The 21,580-nt window shown below is 40.0% G+C and overlaps 1 protein-coding gene across 1 annotated transcript in view; it reads left to right on the top strand.

Annotated features, from left to right (window-relative positions):
- Positions 1-21,580, top strand: part of LOC116843728 (glypican-6) — a 223,027-nt gene that overhangs the window by 1,358 nt on the left and 200,089 nt on the right. The gene's annotated exons all lie outside the window — the stretch shown is intronic.

The following is a 21,580-nucleotide window of genomic DNA, read 5'->3' as shown; positions in this document are numbered from 1 at the left end:
AGTGGAGCATCAGATATGACAGCGGATATTTCTCGAAACATACGATTAATCGGCGGATTGACATCAATCTGATTTACCCGAGAACGAAATATTTTGCATTAACTTTTATTGACTGAGTTTTTAATTAAATTTTTTTACTGACACGTTCACGTGAGTTTGGTTTGTTGTTGGAGCAAATCTTTGTTATAGCATGTTACTTTCAATCTACCCTACATGCATAATTATAAAAGATACATCGAAAAATATATAAAATTACATTCACTAAATCGTGTCCGTGTAAAATATATTAAAAATAATGTTATATCCAACAAATAATGAAGGCATATGCAGAAATAACGCCGAATTCACGTGAATCGTAAGATTTTAAACGTTTGAAGATTGAACTAAAATCGGAGTGAGTAAAATCGGATATAGGAATAATTTGCGAGATATCGAGGAAATTTCTAAAATTACCCTTAAATTGAGTTAGCTCACGCGAAGAGTTATTTTCGCAAATACCCATCCGCACAAACACATCAGGAACTTTTCCTCTTATAAATACTTTGTTACGTACGATTTGATTAAGCTTTATTGTATGCGGCGAGACACAATGAGGCTGTCAAAATTATGTTTAGCGTAAAAATTGCAAACTATCCGTAAGATGTGTCCGTGCAGATCGTCTCGTGGCGTGTAGCAAAAAGAATAAACACAGTAGGGCGAGCGTGAATCACGAGGGAAAAAAAGTTGCTGGGTACTCTTGAGACTTCCCGGAATCGGCGGGACGACCAACGCGAGGACAGATTTTCAGCGTGGTTCTCGTTGACCGACGAGAGAGGAGGGAGGAGGAGAAAGGGAGAGAGATCGATCTCCTTAATTTGTTCCGAAAATTCGATTTTAATTACGATGTTCGGGCGCACGCTGATTGGGACATCAAAGTTGAATTTATTCATTGGAGCACGCGAAACTTCTCTCCGACAGTCGGTTTTGCCAAACGGGTTTGACGTTTCGACGGCTGTGAAATCCACGCGAGTGATTGGTCGATCACAGGCCAAATCGCTTTATTTCTTTTTTTTAGCGCTGTATTCGCATTTCGCTCATTTTTTCCTTGCAGGAGTCTGCGAGGATATCTGCCTGAATTTATAATATGTCTTCCTTTTTTACGTTTTGTTATCTCTAACGGGGCAATAGACAAACGAATAGAGAATTAGGAGTCGCATCATGCATATCAATGCGATGCTGATGATCGTGTAGTCATTTGTTTTCTATACTGAGAAAAAATTAATTTTATAAAACGTTTGTTTGGATACAACTGTGAATATATTTGTTTAAATTAAATAATTATCTTCTAAAATCAAAGAAACTTATATTTAAGACTTCTTTATTTAATTGTAGAAAATAATTATTTAATTTAAATAAATATGTTCACAATATGTTGTATCCAAACAAACGTTTTTTGAAATGTAATAAATTTTTTTCTCAGTGTCATCAGCGAATATTATTTCAAGAATATATCCGTTATGAAGGAGGAAGAGAGAGAGAATATCGATTTTGTTTTTATTTTTATCGGATCTCTGTGCAAAGATCAATAAGTTGCTTGTTCTCCTTTCTAAATGAGAAGATTCATATATAAATTGCAGTTTCTGGCTATGAGGCTAATCAAATTAATTGTGTTTCGGATCTGCGCGATTATGCACACGTCGAATAATAAGCGCCGGGAAAGCTTCGACATTTAAAAGCATTTCGACATAAAAAATAGCTGCGGAGTCACGCGATCGACCGCTGCTGTCTTGTGTGCGATTTAATCGGAAGAAATTCACGAGAGCCGTGTATCATCGTGTGGTATCGTATCGTACGTTATCGAATAGGCAGGCAGACGCTAGATAGATAATGACAGGCTAATATTGGTTGGCTAGTAATTATGGCATGCGTAGCCTATAGAATGTTACGGTTGATGTTGCACTCTTCGTTTTTCTCGGAGCTGATAATTATCGGCCACCAGCTGTTGAGTAAATGGGACTTTCTGTCTTTTTTCTCAATGGAGTACTTTGCATGCGAATTGCAAAACGACGATTAACCTTATGCGGGTAATAGGGTCGCGATGAAACGAGGGAAGATCCTCGAAATTATTCTCGTAACGATTCCGAATTAGAAAGGGCTTCGTTCGCTCCTGAAAATCAAAAGATAGTGTAAGCCCTTCGAATGGTTATCGCACTTGTATTAATTAATCGCGCAAGTAACGAGAGAATTTGTAATTTTTTTTTTTTTTATTAAAGTAGGTTGAGACATAACAGAAAATTCTTGATGTAGAATATCGGCAAGAATTAATTTAATAATATAAGGAGTAATTTAATAATATAAGTGAAAATGCATTTAATATAATAGAAAATTTTAACTTAATAAAGTAGCAAAGTACTTATTTATTAATAAATACTTGTACCAAAAAATCATAACTTATTTAATATTGAAAAGTATTCATTATTAAAAGACTTATAAAATTTTAAAATTTGATATTATTAATTGGGGAACATCGCGATTATTTCAGAGCAACGCTTGATTAGGCTTATTCGTTATTTTGCTAACATTTTCTCCTTCTCGTCTGGTCGGTATTCGGGAATCCTGATGAATCGACACGATTTAAAATGCAGCGCTTTCGGAGGGAACGGAACAAATTACTTTAAAGGGAAGGAAATGTATTGTAGGGGATGAAGCCGCGTCGGACACAAAAGCCGCGGTAAAATCAAGCAGAACTCCGATGGAAGACGCGCGGGATTCCAGGCCGCGCCATTAGCGAAGCACTCTTTTGCCAACTTTGCTTTTCGCTCTCGTCCACATTTTCGAGGTTACATCCGACAACCACCTCAAAGGTTGCACTCCCGTCTCATTTGCATTCTTTCCGCGTAATAATTCAACTTCCTTAGATCATCCGTGATTTCTGCGAACGCGACAATCGATTGCCCTTCGAACTGTACAAAACAAATCTTTAGAATACAACTTCTATCGTAGCATTTGTCGAACAGTTTGTAATTTACCAGTATTCGTCCAAGTGTCGCGTGATGCAAGACAAAATCAATCGCATCATGAAATTTGATTTATTTTTTATTTATATTATACCCACATTTTCGTGGAAACTCTCGACGAATACTCTTTTTTTTTTTTGCTTTAATTGAATATAGATTTTTCCTTTTGCGCGATTGAAGAATCGAAACGACATTATCTCGTTCATTTTTTCACCATGCATAACGGCTGTTGAAACGGGCATAAATTGAAAGGTAAGAGATGCAGCGCGTGTGGAGCGTCATAATCATAAATTCCGACAATCCGTGTGGAATTACGATTTATTTCACGAAACTTCGGCGAGTTGATTTGCGGGGACCGCGACGTGACCGCCGCAGGATTTATGGTCGATGAATTATGCGCTTTGTTCGTTTAGGAATAGAGAACTTCTCGGATGGAGTCCGAGAGTGTATGGCGAAGAGAGAGCTAAGCGAATAAAATTCCGGGGGACATCCTTGTGCGAAAGATCGACGATTGTGCTGCACGACCGTGATTGTGTCTCCTTGTGTACGCATTGATGTACGATTTTCGTTTAGTATATCCTCTAAAGAACGCCCTGTAACACAATACAACATATACAATTGCTTATTAGTTCCGTGAAGTTTCTCAAGCTTCATCGACGTTAAGTATCTCGGTGACTAAGTCATGAATTAAGATTCCATCGAAGTAAAGTCCACTTGGGATTATCTGAAGGACGTGCTCTCGTTATTTATCTGCAACACGACACATCGTCGACGACGCCTTTTTTCACTTTAAACGATAAATCACCGCTCTGTCTCTGAAGTTTTGTTGTGATAACTCGATTAACAAACGAGTGTAAAGAAATTATGCTCCGCGGTACAAATGTCCTCGTGAAAAGCTCAGTGGAAATGTATAGTACAGTTTACGTAAGCATCAGCAAAACAATAATATTACTGCATACAGCAGACTTGATTGTCAATTAGTTGCATAGTTTGTTTATTTCTGTTCAGTAAATGGCTTCAGATTTGGCGAATATTATTATTGCATGGAGTAACTTCAAAAGAAGCGCTGCACTCAAAAAGATATAATCTCATTCTTAGCGAAATTCTTTTATATGTGATCTCAAAAAGATTCTTCTAAAACCAAAAGAAAAATATTTTAACATTCAAAGAAAAGAATTTTTAGTTGCAAGATGCTATTTCCCGTAATATTCCAAATAAAAATTCGTAATGAACGAAAAGTAAGAAGATCTACTAGATATTATACTTTTTTCTTCTCTTTTTTTTTAATTAAGAAAATATGTTTACTTAGCAGAATGTCTTCTTATTAGAAAAAATTTCTATTAAGAACAAAAATAATTATTTTAAGAGCTTTATGAGATTAAAGTTAATAAATACAACTGCACGATCTAAATCAAGACTTATGCTGCAATTCTAAGCAGAATCGTAAGTCTCGTAACTTGTTCTCCTAAAATTTGTCAGAACTTATGAGTAGATTTACAAGTTTTTGCAATATCATATGTCGTACAATTACTACGATAATAAATATCTACGATTTCATGTAATTTACGATATTTATAAGTGATTGTACGACATATGATATTGCATAGACTTGTAAATCTCAGAAGTTCTGACAAATTTTACGAGAATAAGTTACGAGACTTACGATTTTGCTTAAAATTGCAGCATTAGATTAGGTATATAAGATAGTACCGTATTAAAATACATTGCAATTGAGATTCGCAATTGCTTCTTATCGTCCAATTTTATTTGTTGTTTTGCAAATATTTTCCTTTCGATTTTAGAAGAATCCTGTTAAGATCATTTTTATAAAAGGATTCCGCCAAAGACATGATTGTATCGGTTTGGACATGTTGTCAATAATTATCGAATTCTTTGAGTTCAAAGTTTTGCTTATTTAATAACAAATGAGACTTTTGGGTTTTATAAAATATTTTCTTTTTGGTTTTAAGGAAATCTTCTTAAAGCCATAAATAAAAAGATTTCGCTAAAAAATGTAAGATTATATTTTTGGGTATACATCTTCACTGTGTTAGGAATCTCAAGTAGATTCACCCTTCAGTTACTTGACAAAAATTAACACCACTGTCCAGTAACTGTATTAAATTTTTCTGTTAAAGCAGTATTGACTTCAAAATCGCTCACAGAGTTCGGCGCGAATTTTCTTAAAAAACCGCCGCAAAACGTTGATCCAACTTGCCGCGCGATATGCAACGCTCGCATGAATAGCATGGTGATCATTCTCCGGCGTGTTTAACGCACGTCGATCGACCGCGGCGGGCGATAAAAGCGAGAGTGTCGAGCCTCGTGTGTATCCTTCCCGCGCGGCTTCGTTAGCGCGTCTTGTGCAGCGCGAATACGCTTGAATTTATGGACCTTCGGAATTCGCGTAGAGGCGTTAATGACAGGCCAATGACAAGCCACCCGTGAGCTTTTACGTATTCGCTTCGGCCGCCTCCCGGCGGTAAGCACTCTCGGTAGGAAATCTCTATTTGCAAAGACGCGCGTACCCACGTCGCTCGCGAAATCCGCGACTCTCGCTATCTCGCACCGCAATCAAACACGCTCACAATCTCGGGAGAGCCGGCGTATCTGCTCGCGCGAGCGGAAGATAAGCGGCGTTTACGCATCGCCAGCACTGTGTCTGTCGCACGGTGCGAAATTATCCTGATGTAAGAGGGCGAAAATATTGCGCGGATGTAGGCGCGACATATTCAATCGCACGCGTCGACTTCATAATTATTATCCAGTCGTTACACTGAGAGGAGAATGTTTGATATTTGGAGCTATAATTCCACGTAGAGAAATAATTACTATGAATTATAGCCGAGAAAATGAGTTTTTTTTAAGCAATTTCTACTGTAATTAGTGATAAGAACCTCTTATGCATGTTATTACTACCATTTTTATAACAACTAAGAAGCACGTTTGGGACCAAGAATAACTATAATTTCAGTTAGGTCGACCATTTTTTCTCTCACGTTAATGGTAACAATCTTATATACATGTTACCACTACTATTTTTGTGTTAGAACAACCAAAAAGCATGGTTGAGACCAAAAATAACTCCAGTTGGATCAACTATTTGTTTTCTCTCAGTGTACCCTTTAGATCTTTTGGGGTGGAATCTCACTTAAAACGAGTGGAAAGTGGTGGTACTTTCACTCGAAGCGATAGCGAAGTTACTGCCACTCGAAATCGCAAGAGTGAATGTTTCACTCAAGAGCTTAGAGTGTATTCTGATTCCATACGAATATTTCAATCGGAATATATTCCGATGAGACAGTGGAGCTCATCAGATTCACTCTTCAGCTTCGAGTGGAAATATTCACTCGACGATTGGGAACGAGCAATTCACGAATTCGAGTGACTTATTGGTCTTTTTGGAGAGAAGCACTTTTCGAGAAAAATTTCACTCCAAAGAATTCGAAGAGTATAGTATTTTTTTAGGACAACGGAACGAAAGAATTTGAGACGCTACGCAGCGTGTACGAATCCTTGGTATTATTTCGAAATCTTAATTCGCCGTGAAGGTGAGTCGCACCGAGTGACGCTCGTTTCGCGTCGTTAAGAATCATTTTTAACGCATTAGCCTCGTAAATGCCGAGATTTACGTTGATAGATAGGTAGATTTGTTCATACGTCAGAGAGCCGCGCCTTCTCAAGCTCCTCTCGCTACTGTTACGGACCCGCCGTTCTGAGTGATTTATCTCCGTTATCGTCGTAACCGCGTACACAGATACGGGCGCATTTATCGGTGAGATGAAAGCAAAAGCTGCGTGTGGGATTCGCACTCATTGGATTCGCGAGAGAGCAAACGCCGGTGCAGAGGGCGAGACGGCGAGACAATCTGGGGAAGAAAAAAGCACCGAGGCGTCCGTTTTATGTTTTATCGCGACAACTGTAACACACGTGCGGGTTGCACGTGGCCTCACATTGCACTGGCATCTCAGGAACGTAGTTTTATCGATCAATGAACGATTAATAATAATCGTCGTAACTCACCCGGTTTATTGATAATAAAACAGGCGATTACAAGCAAATTTATAATCCAGACGATTAAGTTAAATCGATAAATTCAAATTTTTATTTCTTTGTGCGTTTATTAAAGGTGATGCATTTAAACAGAAATTAACGTCTCTTTTTACAGTATATATACTGTGAGAAAAAAAGTATGTAAAAAATGTTTATTTGGAATACTAATAACATATTTACTTTTTCTTTCTTGAATCTAAATTTTTTTATTTAAGTAGAGAAAACTCCATAGCTTAAAAAAAGCAAATTTCAAGAAAATTTAAATTTTATTATTTGAAAAATATTTCATGTTAGTATAAGCAAACGTGTTATTAGTAATATAATAAGTACCTATTGAATAAATATTTTCGATTTCTTCGATCTTTTTTCTCTCAGTGCACACACTGAGAAAAGAATATTTGAAGATTTATTTGTGGAATGCAGAGTTTTTTCCTACGAGATAAACTTTTATCCCACAAATAAAAACATTTCCAAATATTTCTCTCAGTGCAGAAGAGATTCCACAGACGTAGTTGTGTTTTACTTATTAAAAAAGAACATTGCGTAAATGCTAAACTGTCATAAAAATCGCAGTTACGGCACTGTTCGCGCACACATTTGCAGGGCTCTCGCCGTGCCATATGCACAGCTACGTGATGCATAATAATTAATGTTCTTGTTTCTTTGTTTCTTTCTGTTCCATCTCCTTATTCCCTTTTCTTTCGTCGCGCGACTTATTATTCTATTATTCGCGCACTCGCTCGTGGTCGGTAATTAATACTTTAGTTGGCCTGCTTGGAAAATCCGTTTACGTCGTTTCTTACTCCTTCTTATCGACGCGCACGTAGCTTTTATTCCATTCGCGCAGACATACGTGAAATGAATTATTCGCTCGTTTGTTCCTTATCACACTCGATACTATTTTACGGTTAATTGTGACTTTACCGGTGTCGTTAAAAATGCCTGATGGCGCAATACATGTATTGGATAAGACTTCCGGCTACTTGAGGCACTCCGCTCGACAGTCACTAAATGCGACTATCTCGTGTGTGTATCACGGTAACTATTAAAACTAATCCGGCCCAATCAGCACTCTTTATTTGACTTCGTCCACCGTTCCCGGGGCCCGGCCCGGCGACATTCGTACCCCCGTGTTAAATGCAAGCCGGCGCATTAACGCGATCGTAAAAAGCGTGTTTGACAAGCAGTTAATACGTCGAACGTCCGGTGGCCCGCGGAAGCGAGCGACGTGTCGGCAAGCCTTTACGTTTCGTCCGACAGATTTTTTTCTCGAGTCGCACGTTGCTCGTCCGCACGTGAGAACGTGAAGCTTAGGGTTTCCTTTTTTCGTCTTCATCGTAGAAACAGGCATGCGTTGCGTAAACGCAATAAGCTCAAGCGGAATAATTAATGCGACCTTTAATTGTATAACTTGAAGAAATCCAGTATCGAACTTGCATTGCGAAAAGAAAAAAAAATTAACGCGGCCGCTAATTGTATAACTTGAAGGAATCCAGCATCGATGTTGCATTGCGAAAAAAAGAAAAAGAAACGAAGGCTCGATCAATTATATCTCGTAATGCCGAGGTTCCCACAAAACTTTCCATTTATACCGACAAGATACCCGACTAGAAATTTATCCCATGATCCTGATCAAGTTGACCCCAATCAGTTATCTGGTTTGTACAAGGTGATTTTTTTTAAACTCTAATAAATCACGCAACGCAGCATGGCGATTAGAATATCACTAATAATAAGGATGATTAATAATTAGAACTTTATTAATACTCTCTAAATATCTTGGAGTGAAATTTCACTGAAAAAATAGTAGTCATTAAATTCGAGTGATTTTTCATTTATACAAAGTGAATTCTTTATTTTGAATCATCGAGTGAATATTTTTACTCAAAATTGAGAAGAGAATTTGGAATATCATTATGGACTTTTTCGGACTAGATTCTGATCGGAATAATTTAGTTATTTCTTAGATTTCTTCTAATTATGTTTTCTAAGAAAAATAGAATTATTACGAATCGGAATTCATTCTGAATAAGTCCTTAGTGGCATCCCTGATGTGCTCCACCGTTACAGAAACATATTTATTTCGATCAATTGAAACATTCGCTCATTTGGAGTTAGAATCCACTCTAAATTTGAGTGAAAGTACTTTCCACTTGTTTTAAGTAAGATTCCACTGCAAGATTGCAGTCCAAAACTTTTTGAGAAAAATTTTATTGAAAATCCGTAGTAAAATATGTAACGTGAACTATAGATTTTCAGTAAAATTTTCTTCAAAAAGAAATTCTGGGAATACAATCAAAGAAATTTAGAGAATAATTATGACGTATAATAACTTTACGCAAACCAGGTAATCGATTGAAATTAACCTGATCTGGACCATAGGACAAATTTCTAGTCAGGTACCATCAAGCGACGACTGAGATAAATAGAAACTGTGTCGGTTACATACGCTGCATCGCATATGTTATTTCAATATATTCTATAGTTTGCATTTAGAGAACCATTCATCTCGTAACGTTGTGACGAACAGTGGTTTTGTGATGAACCCGGTAGCTCGATTGGTGTATGCTGTTGGAAGGATGCGGGTTGTCAGACATCTTGTATATCGTTAACAGACCTTACCTGCCTTCAAGTTGCTTCCTTATTTCCATCCATTTCCTATTCTTTCTGGTTGCCCTGGTTTTATGTTCCCACATGGAACCTGTCGCATTCGACACTTTGCCATATATCATATTTTTTTTTGTCTAAAAATACACGTGTCGTTCATACTGTATCCCAAATTCTCTTCTCAATTTCGAGTAAAAATATTCATTTGATGATTCAAAATAAGAATTTAGTTTGTGAAAAATCACTCGAATTCGATGACTACTATTTTTTCAGTGAAATTTCACTCCAAGATATTTAGAGAGTACTCTAGTATTAGTATGTACTAGTATGTACTAGTATGTACTAGTATGTATGTAGAGTATTTAGTATGTACTCATTTCATGTATGTACTCATTTCATGCTGTAAGAGAAACACCGCTACCACTCGCATTCGAAGCATGCCATTTCCAACTAAATCCGTTATTTAGGAATGTTAGAAGAGCAGGATCTCCAATGAGCAGCCTACGGATTATTTCATTACTCATTTGTCGATTTATGCGTCGAAATAGCGACACGAAAAACCGCGTCGTTTCTTTCTCCACGACTGCTTTCCTCCATTTCCTCCTCGTTCGCCAGTTGAAAGAAAATTAGCAGACAATAAGTAGTAAAAGCGGAACGCGCCGAAACGAAGGACGCATGGAAAGAAAAAGGTCGAAGATAGCGTGCCATTTACACAGCACGCAAACGGGTGTGACTGCCGTCTCGCTTTCCTCTCTTTACTGTCTTCCTCAGCGTAGGTCGCTTTTCCGTTCTGCGCAAGGAGATGACTCGACAAATAAGATCATCCACGCCTATTGTGGCGTTCCTTTCTTTCTCTCTTTTTTTTTCTTCGTGTCGGTCTTGATCAAGTATAGAGGTGTTATAAAGGTATCGAGCTGGAGGGTCCACGATTTTTCTACCCTCGACCACCCCCGAGTCTATCCATCCATCTACCCATCCTTCAACTCCTCTTCCTGCTCTGCGAGTTCTTTCGTGTTGCGTGGACGATGGTATAATGGAACAGGCTTACTCGTTATAGGTGCTTCGTTCGTGCCTCTCTCTCTCTCCCTCTTTCTTTCTGTCTTTCTTTCTCTCCTCTTCTCTCTCGGAAAGCTTGTTCGCGTTAAGGGTGCCGCATTCGAGTCTCCTTTCCTTTAATCATCCCCCGGGTTTCTTTGCGTTTCCTCGAGGAAAGTGAGCGAGGATGCTCTCGCGGATACTCTCCCGGATTAAAATATTCATCGACCGACTGCGCTGTGCTATTTGAATTTCATGAAATTACATCGGCCGCAGTCATTTCTTGTTGCATGGGCCAAAGCTCCCGTTCAAAAAGTCTGTCCTTACCGGTTTGCACATTCCGCGTCTCATTCCTTCGTACATATTCTCATTTCCTTCTCGTGTATTCTCGAAAATTCATCTGTTTCGCTCAAAACGCGAAGAATGCAAGTTTGCACGACTGAAGCGAATTGACTCCGAGTTTCCCTCTCGCATGCGAACCGCAGCGTCACGAGGATAACAACGTTACGCTATCCTTAAGCACACTATTGTGTGAATAATTGTGGGAACGGCATTGACAAAAAAAACTCGTCGACAATCCGAAATTATTCCGCATGCCGTTCCTTAACGTTGTCGGTTAATATCCACTTCCAAAAAATATAAACTTATTATTAACGGAATTTTGTCGGAATGTGTGTGTATGACCCTAAGAGAATTTTTCTAAGACCAAAAAAATATTCTAACATCCGGAAAAAGAACTCTAATTACAAAGTATCATTTTCTGTAATCCCATATTATAAACGAAAACTCTTATTGAAAGAGTATTCCTCTTCTGATGAAGTGGACTCTAATAAAAATTCTAATGAAGAGGGACTACACGGACAAAAAGTTTGAATAGATTAAGGACAGCGTGGATTTCTCGTGAAATCTGAACGATTGAGAAATTTCAGTTATTCCGGAAGTTATCAGAATTCAGTTGAAATTATCAGGTTTTCTCGTTAACTTGAACAGAATTCTGGTAAATTTAATTGGAATTTCTGAGTCGCTCATATTTCACCAGAAATTTATTTATTCTATCAGTCTTTTTGTATTAATTGAAAATCTACATATTATTCTAACTTTTTCCCTCTTTAAATTCAGAAACATGTAAATCGAGATAAATATGATGTTTACTTAAAGCAAATCTTTTACCACAGAAAAATTTTAAAAGGAATTAAAAACAAGACTTGTAAGTAGAAGATAAAATTTTTCTAACTTTGAGAATGGAATAGAACTTAGGTTAGAATATTTTTCTCTTGATTTGAAAAGAATTCTCTTGAGGCTACAAGAAGACTCCGCTGAAGACATAATAAAACTGTACTTTTTCGGATACATTGTTGCGCATAATTGTCGAATGTTTCAAGCCGCAAGAATTGCTTATCTAAAAACTGGTGAAATTGTCAGCAAGGCTTCTTAATTATTTCAATGAACACCATCGTATACACAATGCGTGAGGCCGAAAAAAGTATCTTACAAGAGCAATGTAAGGTCATAATAAAAACCGGTTATCTACCTCGCAGAGGACGCGCTATCGCTTTCGAAAGAAAAGTGTGATACATTAACGCGCTTAACTGGGAGCGTTCCGGGAATTGATTTATGAATAGTCTTATCGATAACGGAGTAGATAAATATTGTGCCCTGAGATTAGCGACTTAGAAACTAGTGTGCGCGACGATTAAGAGCGCTCTCGTGCACGTGAATCGATTTTAGACGACTCGCACTATCGAGTTCACAGTATCTTTTTATCACCGGTGTAACCGGTCCAATTACAACGGCACGATAAATTCCCCGCCGATAACAGCTCCGTGATAACGAGAACGCGCTTTATGCTCTTTCTCTGTATCACCGATTCGTTATTGTTGTCTGAACGGAGCGAACCATTATTTACAGAATTAGCAGCGCGTTATTCGCGGCAGGTTCAGTGGCGTGTCGGGGAATTGGCAAGAGCCTGAACGTTTAAAGCCTTTTAACGACGACACTTTTCACGCTACGGCGCGCGTTTACATTCCGCCGGGCAAGAAGTGACAAATTGCTGTCGGGTGTCGACAATCTGACAAAGGATTCGGGTATTTCTAGTGTCGCTTAGGTGTCCCGAATGTCCGCTACCGCTGTAGCTTTCAAGACCGCCACGAAAAGGAGGTTGGGGAGCGGGTAGAATCTGAGACTTTCTCGGGATGAATAGCAGTGAAAACTCAATATTTCAACGAAACTGATATTCCCCGAATGACGCGGTGAATTTTTCCACCGCCACGATCACTCTCCGCAGCGAGACACATGGAGAAGGGGAGGGAGGGAAACCTTTATTACACGCACTCGGTCGCGATGGCTTTCCTAAAAAATTCGCGTCCTGCCGGCGGCTGTGAGGGAAAGAGCTGCTGCTGCGGCGTGCGATGAAGAATCGGGGGCCGCCGCCGAACGGGCTGGAGATTTAAGCGCGACCGGGTGCCACGGACAGGAAGTTATGGCAGTCGAATGGGTTCTTCGCGCACGCCGGAGCTGGAACGCGTCGTCGCCGGCAGGACGACGGCAAGGAATGCAGAATGCGGCCTTTTCACGGAGAGATATCCAGGCCGCGGCAGAATGCAGTCGGAGCAGCGGACTTAATGGTCGCTGTTATAAGTTATAACTTTTAAATAACCAGCCACGGCAAAAGAGGAAGGGTGGGAAGCTGAGAGGGGGCGGCTGGAGGAAGGGGGACTCGCGCCGACCGACCGGCGCTGGAAACCAGCTCACCTTGCTGCAGCCGCGATGAGTTTCGCTCCATACCTTCTAACACGAGATTACTGTCTGCCGTTGTACGTGTACGGTAGATATTACACATACACACGTGATACGCCGATACGTAATGGCGGGTAACGCCGGGAGATTTCGTGGACGCGAGGTGTACAACGCGCGCACGCCACGGCTCCCTTCCGGAGCGTGTAATTCCTACACAGCCGGATTAATTATCCCGTACTCTTGGATGACGGAGTCACATTATAGCCGCGGCGGACCCGGTGGCGTGTGTTGCATATCGTGAGTCGCGCGAGCTCAAGAGAGCCCGGAGTCTTTTGCGCGCGCGCGCACACACACGTGGAGATTAATTAGAACGTGGTTTCGAAATTGCGATGGTCGTGTAAGTCCGCCATGTCTCGGGGAAAATCGGTTTATACGTCGGGTGGACGATACTTGGACACCGACGATGGCTCGGGTGTCGTTTTCTCGGATATACGTTGGGCGAATTGAACGCGTCATCGGGATACTCGGTACAGGTTCTCCCCGTGAGGATAAGTCGTGGCCACTCTCTTCGTGTTGTGGTTGTTAATCGTCGGGATCGCCCGCAATCTCGTATTGGAAATTAACGGAGCGTCTCTTTTTCTCTAGACGAAATTAATTGAGGTACACATGCGTAAAAATGAGACGATCGATTCCACGTTTCGGAACACACGTATCGCGGACGAGGCTATTCATATTTGTAATAGCCGCGTAACGTCCGAGGAGGAGGTAGTCGCGAGATTGCGTCCTGTTGATTCCTCCGTCGCAGCTCGCAATTTATAAATACCGATCGAGACACGATACTGTTCACGGTAATGACATGTCGTTTAATATAATTCCCGTGTGTGCAGTAACGTAGATTGGAACGCACGCATCGATACGTTTAACTTCGCGGTTGGTCGCACGCTTGTTGATTTATACTCCCCATTTTCTGAAGGTACTCGGAGGCGGGGGGAACAGTTTGCCTATGCGAGATATATTTATATCATATATGTGCACACTAACCTGATTGCACGGCGAGATAGGATTTTTTAATAAGATTCATCTCTGGCCTGACAGAAGACAAGTCTGACGACAGGTTGCATTGAATAATCGCATCACGGACGTAAGATAAAAGTATCAATGCCTCTGACACGAATAACACTGATACCTAACTCTGGACATTCTTATTGCTTTGGTCGAAATAGCAGAGGATTTTTGCGTCCAATTGGATGAGTTCCATCTACATACAACGAGTGTATCAATAATTGTGAAACATTCTATATATTCTATATTTTAAGAATTTAAATATTCGTATTCAAAGACCAAAACATTAAGAGTTAGATACCGGTGTTACTCGGATCAATGTTTATTATAGACACAATTTGTATATACATATATTCTACGTTGAAAGTTTAAATATATATTCATATTTTAAAAAAATCAAAACTTAAATCATAATTTAAATTATGAATATCCAAAGTTAGATACCAGTGTTGTTAGTGTCCAGGCATTGGTATACTGAGAGGAAAGCCCACGATCCGATAAAAAAAATTAACAAACTAATATAAGTTTTAATCAAACTTTCTGATCAACTCGATCAGGAAACCTCAAAAACGATCGGGTATATTGCTTGAACGAAATATTCGCTCGTTAACACTTAGATTTTTCCCTCGGTGTTCTTTTACCTAACACACAGTGAGAAATTTGTAATTTCGGTGTTTGTGTGACTTCAACACGCGGACGTAACACGACAGATACTGGCGCGTTTGAAAATATAGTTTTGTACGTTTGACGCTTTGAATGTTTGACGCTTCACTTCCGAGACATCCGTACATCGTGTCAATCCTACAATAACACTCGCTAGAATTACGAACACGCGCGCATTGTTCACCATGAGGGCGCACAGAGACGGAGGGGAAAGCGATGGGGGATAGTTAGGACGTAAATAAAATTCAGGGCTATTACGTACAGGAGGGGGACCTACTCGTCTTTATTTATCTATTTATCCGGACGTACATAAATATGGCGGGTCCGGGTAGGGTTTGTCGACCCTGTGATTGATGGGACACGCTATTTTTACTCGGTGTACGCTACGTATCGTGAGAAGGAGAGAGGCAAAAAGAGCAGGGAGGGTAAGAAAGGAGTAGAAGAAGACGCTCGTTTTTGGCTCAGCCGACCGCGAGGCCGCCTTCGGCACCGTCCGTGATAGAGAAAGGGCGAGAGGAAGATACAGTTCCGTAGGGCGGGGGGAGGAGGGCGAGGGGCGACTCCTTGGAGTGATTTATCTCAATTTTATTTTTATTGTGCTCGGTCACGCGAAGGTGACGATTTATCGACTTCTCTTTGAGGCGCTGCCGTGGTGTCGGCCGATGTAACAAGCTTTTCGTAGCAGCTTTTTGCGTTGTGAAGGCACGACGAGCGAATTCAGGTGACGATGACGCCGGAGAGATATCGCCGTCGTCGTCGGCGCCTCCGACAGAAGTCGTTTCGTCCTGAAACTATCGTGAAATCGAATTTGTCTCGACCCTTCGCCGGCCGGCTAGGTACGTTTTGCGGGGCGCGAATGTAAAAACGCGCGACATTTGCGCGAAGGGCTGTGTAAGTGGATAATAGCACTGGCGGAAAATAACGGTATCAACGATCAACAGTGATTGCTAAACGCTGCGGACTAATTGGTTTTCCCGTCGACAAAAGCTATACCTCGCTTTGTGAATTTAAACACGTTCCAATTTGGACGCATTTCAATTTTGATCCCTCGCGAGCTCGTTCTTTTCTTCTTTTTTTTTTTATTTTTCACGCGAGAATATATAGGAACAATTATACCTCGCGGCTTGTGAAATCAATTTTTTGCTGTACGCGATCTTTTTGTTTTCCAATTTTTTCTCTCTTTCTGCACTTTTTTTTATACCGACGATATTTTAACCGGCAAAAGAGGTTGACGTCCGCATGACCGAACCTTAACTTCGGATTAAGCGCGATATCGGTGATACGTTTTTAATGTGCATTAAAGAGAACGCGACTGCGAGATTTCGCATCCATTACAATGTGGTGGAAAGGGGCTTCAAAACAGTCAGTTGGAATATACGAGTAAATGTTTGCCGAGAGTAGAGATAAATTATAGAAACAGGAAGCTAAAGAAGGCTGCTGGCAAGCTGTCGCATTCACAATGCAATCTCCGGCTTCATATTTACTTCAATACTCTCGCGCGTGCGCGCGTTTCGTATATATCTGACTCGCGATTAAATATTCAATGCTTCCTCTTATAATTGCAAGCTGGCGAACTATAATTTTTTTTACACAGCGAGCAATTTTTACGGGACGACGGAAACGTACCCGCTCTTCCGTACGACGAGAAATTATTGGAATCATCGCGGGTAGAGAAGATCGGGACACGTTTGCAACAGGACTGGCAAAACGCTTTGTTTATGCATTTGTCGTGAGAGAGAACGATGGAAACGGAATCGCGAAATGTTCCTTTTAGAATACTCTTCTCCTCGAGTTTCATAAAAATCGGAACAACATTGCAGTTGGAAAAAACAAAAATCTGACTTGAAAACAGTAAAGTAAATTTTCGACTGCTTCTCCAAATTTCGTTTTAATTTCGTTTTAATTTCGTTTCTCCATCGTGAATGAAGCAACTTAAGTAACAACGTGTTATTAATTAAAATGGAGTTTCCTACAGCTGTACGATACACCATTCTGTATAACAAAAGCCATTTTTATTCATGAAATGAGTGAAATCGAAGTAATGAGCGACTGTGGTATGTTCGTAAATGTGGTTACATTTTTGTGTTATAATGACGCACGTCAACTCGCTATGACAAATGTGGTATAGTTTAGCACGTCAGAAGTATAACATATCAGCATTCTGATTTTAAAGAACCACGAATTACATTGATGCAAATAAAAAAACTGAAATATCCTGCTTTTTCCTTAAGCAAATAGCAATAGTAAACCATATTTATTGCAAAACAGTTTTTTACGTTAAAGAGTTTTTCAAGCTGCACGGATATGTATTTTGTATCTTGCTATTGTGAACGTCATACAATGATGCTGCTTCTTGACATTTCGGTTAATAGAGAAAAAATACAGTTTTCAAAATCGTAACTGATAATTAAAAATACAAGAAAATTGTCTCTTTTTGGTTTGTCCAATAAATAGCCACAATGAATTGACAAAAAAAGCAATGAAATTCTGACAAGTTTACAGATGTGCCCTAGTTTGTAGATATATCCCTTATATCTAAGTTTTTTAAAATTATTTCAGCGAATTACTCTGTAATCCGCCTCACATAATTTATTAACTCTTCTCCGCGCAATTGTCGTCCGCCGTTATAGGAGAGAAATTCCGCCTTGTCATTCGATAAATCATATCGATGATATTCGTGTAATGCTGCACAGTTGCGCCACGGCGCCGAGTGCAACAGCGGTCTAACCCACTTCTTCAAGAACTCGGGAAAATGAATCTTAAAGTTGAGATGGTTCCAAAGTTGTATTAATTTGCTGGAGTTGTTGAAAAAGTGGGTTAGACCGCGGCGCCCTTCGATTCATCATCGTTACGACGTCACGGTGGAAGTACCTCGTGAGTTCTCGCATGTCGAATCGTTTAATTGTCACATCGATTAAACTGCTTGTCAGAACTTTCCGCAGGTGATATTCGCGAATCATGACGACAGACGCGAGAATTGCTCGAGGAAGTTCTTCGTGAGATCTCCTCGTGAGACTTGACACGTGCAGCCGTCGGCTTCCTAAACAGACGGAAGAACCATAGACTTATAGAATAGACTGCGCATTCTCGCGGGACAGCTGATGACAGAAGACTGAAGGACAGAGATATGCTAAGTCGAATGTCCTCTTTCTCAAACACTATTCTAAGACCTGTATTAATAGTTATCACCTGGAACTCGTCTCAAATAAGGTATTCAGTTTGAAATTTAGAGTTAAATGAGAACCGTTCAATTGAGCCGCGATTACAGATACAAATCTTTCATACATCATAATTTAATTGAAAAACTTGGGCGTAACTTTGAGTAAAAGTTGAAATATCTCACATGAGAGAAGTTTCAAGTACCATTAATACAGGTTTAAATTCAAATGTAAGATCTGTATTAATAGTTGCCATTTGAAACTTATCTCATATGAAGCACTCAGATTTTTACTTAGAGTTAGATCTAAATTTTCCAATTAAATTATGTTGTATGCGACATTTCTTATATCAGTAATTGCGATTCAACCGAAGAACTCTCGTCTAACTCTGAATTCAAATCTGAGTATCTTATTTGAGACGAGTTTCGAGTAATAATTGTTAATCAGTAAAAATATCTTACTTAAGGCATGTCCCAAGTAACGACTATTAATACAACTCTATACATTTATTGGGAGAACACGAAGCGATCGGAGCAAACATTTTACATTTCGCGGTGCTCTAAATCTTCCAAGTTGTCCGGATGAAAAGGACAGAGAAGAACTACCTTGTACGTAGCCGTACACGTTCGTCGCGAAGTCGTTTTACTTTATACTGTCCGCTCCGGAGTGCTCTTCAAGTTACACCATACTCGCGACACTTTGCGACGAGGATTTTGAGACGGCTTGTACATCGTCGCAGGAGCTCGCCTTCCGTTACCTGACACTACTTTCCGCGAGAAGCAGGGAGAGAGTTGCCCAGGTTACGAAGGGGGAGCCCGGATCGCCCGCGTTATTCCGTAAGCTAACGTTACGTCGTTATCGTAGTCCTTCTGACAGAGGCATCTGGACTCACCGACGACTTTGTCGTCGAGCCTATCGAGGTCTCCCGTCTCTGGCGGCGCGACTCGCCGGAGAGGGTGAGAGGGTAACGTCCTGTCCACCATCGTCTGGTCCCGTTCCACCGCGGAAACTCGCTAAAAGCCGACGCGGGATGAGGGCTCATTGTTGCCGCGACGACGAGAACGCCTGGAAATGAGATTTCGCCGGTTTCCTGACGTTACGCACAGACTCGCGGGGATTGCGCGTTAATCGTCGTCGTTGTCGTCCTGGCGGTTACCACTCGTTCGGGCGAAAGTAACGAGAGCGTTATTAAAGGAGAATTGAAATAGAGAGACAAAAAGAGGGATTAAGGAGAAAGCATCGAGTGCGCTTTCGGTCATTTATTTTCGGGTTACTCGATAAATATCTCTATTAAGATCGTGATCGGCTTTGCTCGAAATAATTTCATAAGTCCCGCGTCGTATTTCTCAAAGTGGCAGAGGATGATTGAGGTAGAGCGCGATATTTGATGCATTCTTCCGTAAGATATACAGAGTACTTCTTCGTTTCCAGCTATGCAGAAATTTCCGAAACGCGATGCAATCTCGTACAACCTCGCCCGCTATTGCGACAGGATTTCTAAAGTATGACTTATAGCGCATTCAAAAGAAACCGCTCAATTAAGTCGGGCCAAAGCGAGAGCTTGCACGCATGACATCATGCGGGAGTTCCCTCAGAGGAGATCGCATGAGTGCTCCTAGTGGAAATTGGGCGCATAGGCACCATATACGGTTCTAAGCCTCTAAGCCTCCTCTGGTAGAAAGGCAGGAGAAGATGAATGCCCAGGTTCTCTTACACGCGGCAGGTATATTCACATAATACGAAAGCGATGCCCGATCCGGGTCGAGGATTAGCCGGCTCGCCGTGATCCAGCAAATTAGTTCCCCCGGCTTGACAGCCAGCTGTCTTATTTAACGAAATCATCTCAAATGCAAATTTCGTCAGACGGAAATTTCGTTTTTTGACAAAGACGGCATCACGAACATTTACATTGATGAAAAAATACTTGAAAATTGATTTGTGTGAGGACATAAAATTCACAGAAATAAGTTTTACTTCGGAGAAATAAATTTTATTTCACAGAAAAAAATTTCATATCCCACAAATTAATTTTCAAATATTCTTCCTTAGTGCAGAGAGGTAAAACAACTATTGATTTGTTTACCTATTTTTCTATGATTTTATCTTATTTGATTTATTGTATAATAGAAATAACAGAAATAATATGGTGGGCTAATATATGTGCAAGTGTGAAATATTTTTTAACATTGAGTTAATTTCAATATATAATATTAGAGACGCACGAATTATCGCTCCAAAAAGGAAATAGAATTTCATTCTTAGAATCCTCTCATGCAAGGTTTCAAGAGGATTTTTCTAAAAACAAAAGGAAAAATATTCTAAGCACAATATTATTCTTTATCATTAGAAAATAAATACTCTTTCGATAAAAGTTTTCCTTTAGATCATGGGATTACAGGAAATGGAGAGTATTTTGCAACTAGATTTCTTCTTTTCGAGGTACTTTCATTTTAGTTTTTTAAAAGAATTCTCTTGAGACCATACATAAGAGGATTTCGCTAAGGATGAGATTATATTTTTTTTTGGACGATATATATCTAATATAACGAAAACATTTATATGTGTAATTTAATCCTTATATGCTTAAGTCGCACATCTTCATTGCGTTTATTATAAGAAAAATGTGCGCGATAACGCTGAGAGAATAATTAGCCACGTCCGGAAACATAGAAAGGGACTTACATTGCGATACAGCGCGAATGCAAATCTTAAAGAAATATCCTCTCCTATATGTTATACGTGGTGTACGACGGGGAGCTTGTTCGCGGTGGAAATATGGGGGGGAATGTCGTAAAAGTTAAAATTATGCTCGCTGCCGAGCGTATATAAACGAAGAGAGATGATACCTTAGGCGCATGTAAATACTCGAGACGATGGGTCGCCTGTGCCCTGTATAGCCCACCGGGACTGGAAGAATTTGCAAAAGAATCTCACTGGAAGGGGGGAACGTAAAATACAAATTTACAGCCGTACTGATATTACGGGAATAGAATGGACTAAGAACACGAAGTGGGAACACGTTGAATTAAAATTTATGCATTTTCTAACTCTTTCCAACTGTAACCAACTTTGGATCTCAATCATTTTAAGACTACCAACTGTGACGATCAACTCTTAATGTAGGAAAGAAATAACATTTTTTCGTTTGTTCTTAACTCGAAAAATAATTCACATGTAACATCGTCGTGGGTGTTCACCGTCGCTATAAATAAATTCGGGAAATTAAAAACAAAAAGCGGGATATTTAACTTGGCTACACTAAGAAAAACA

This window comes from Odontomachus brunneus, unplaced genomic scaffold, assembly GCF_010583005.1.
Source record: "Odontomachus brunneus isolate Ranch 3 - 2012 unplaced genomic scaffold, Obru_v1 Obru_scaffold_035, whole genome shotgun sequence".
Classification (NCBI taxonomy): Eukaryota; Metazoa; Arthropoda; class Insecta; order Hymenoptera; family Formicidae; genus Odontomachus; species Odontomachus brunneus.
The sequence above is the reverse complement of the archived record's forward strand: the minus strand, read 5'-3'. Positions and strand labels throughout refer to the sequence as shown.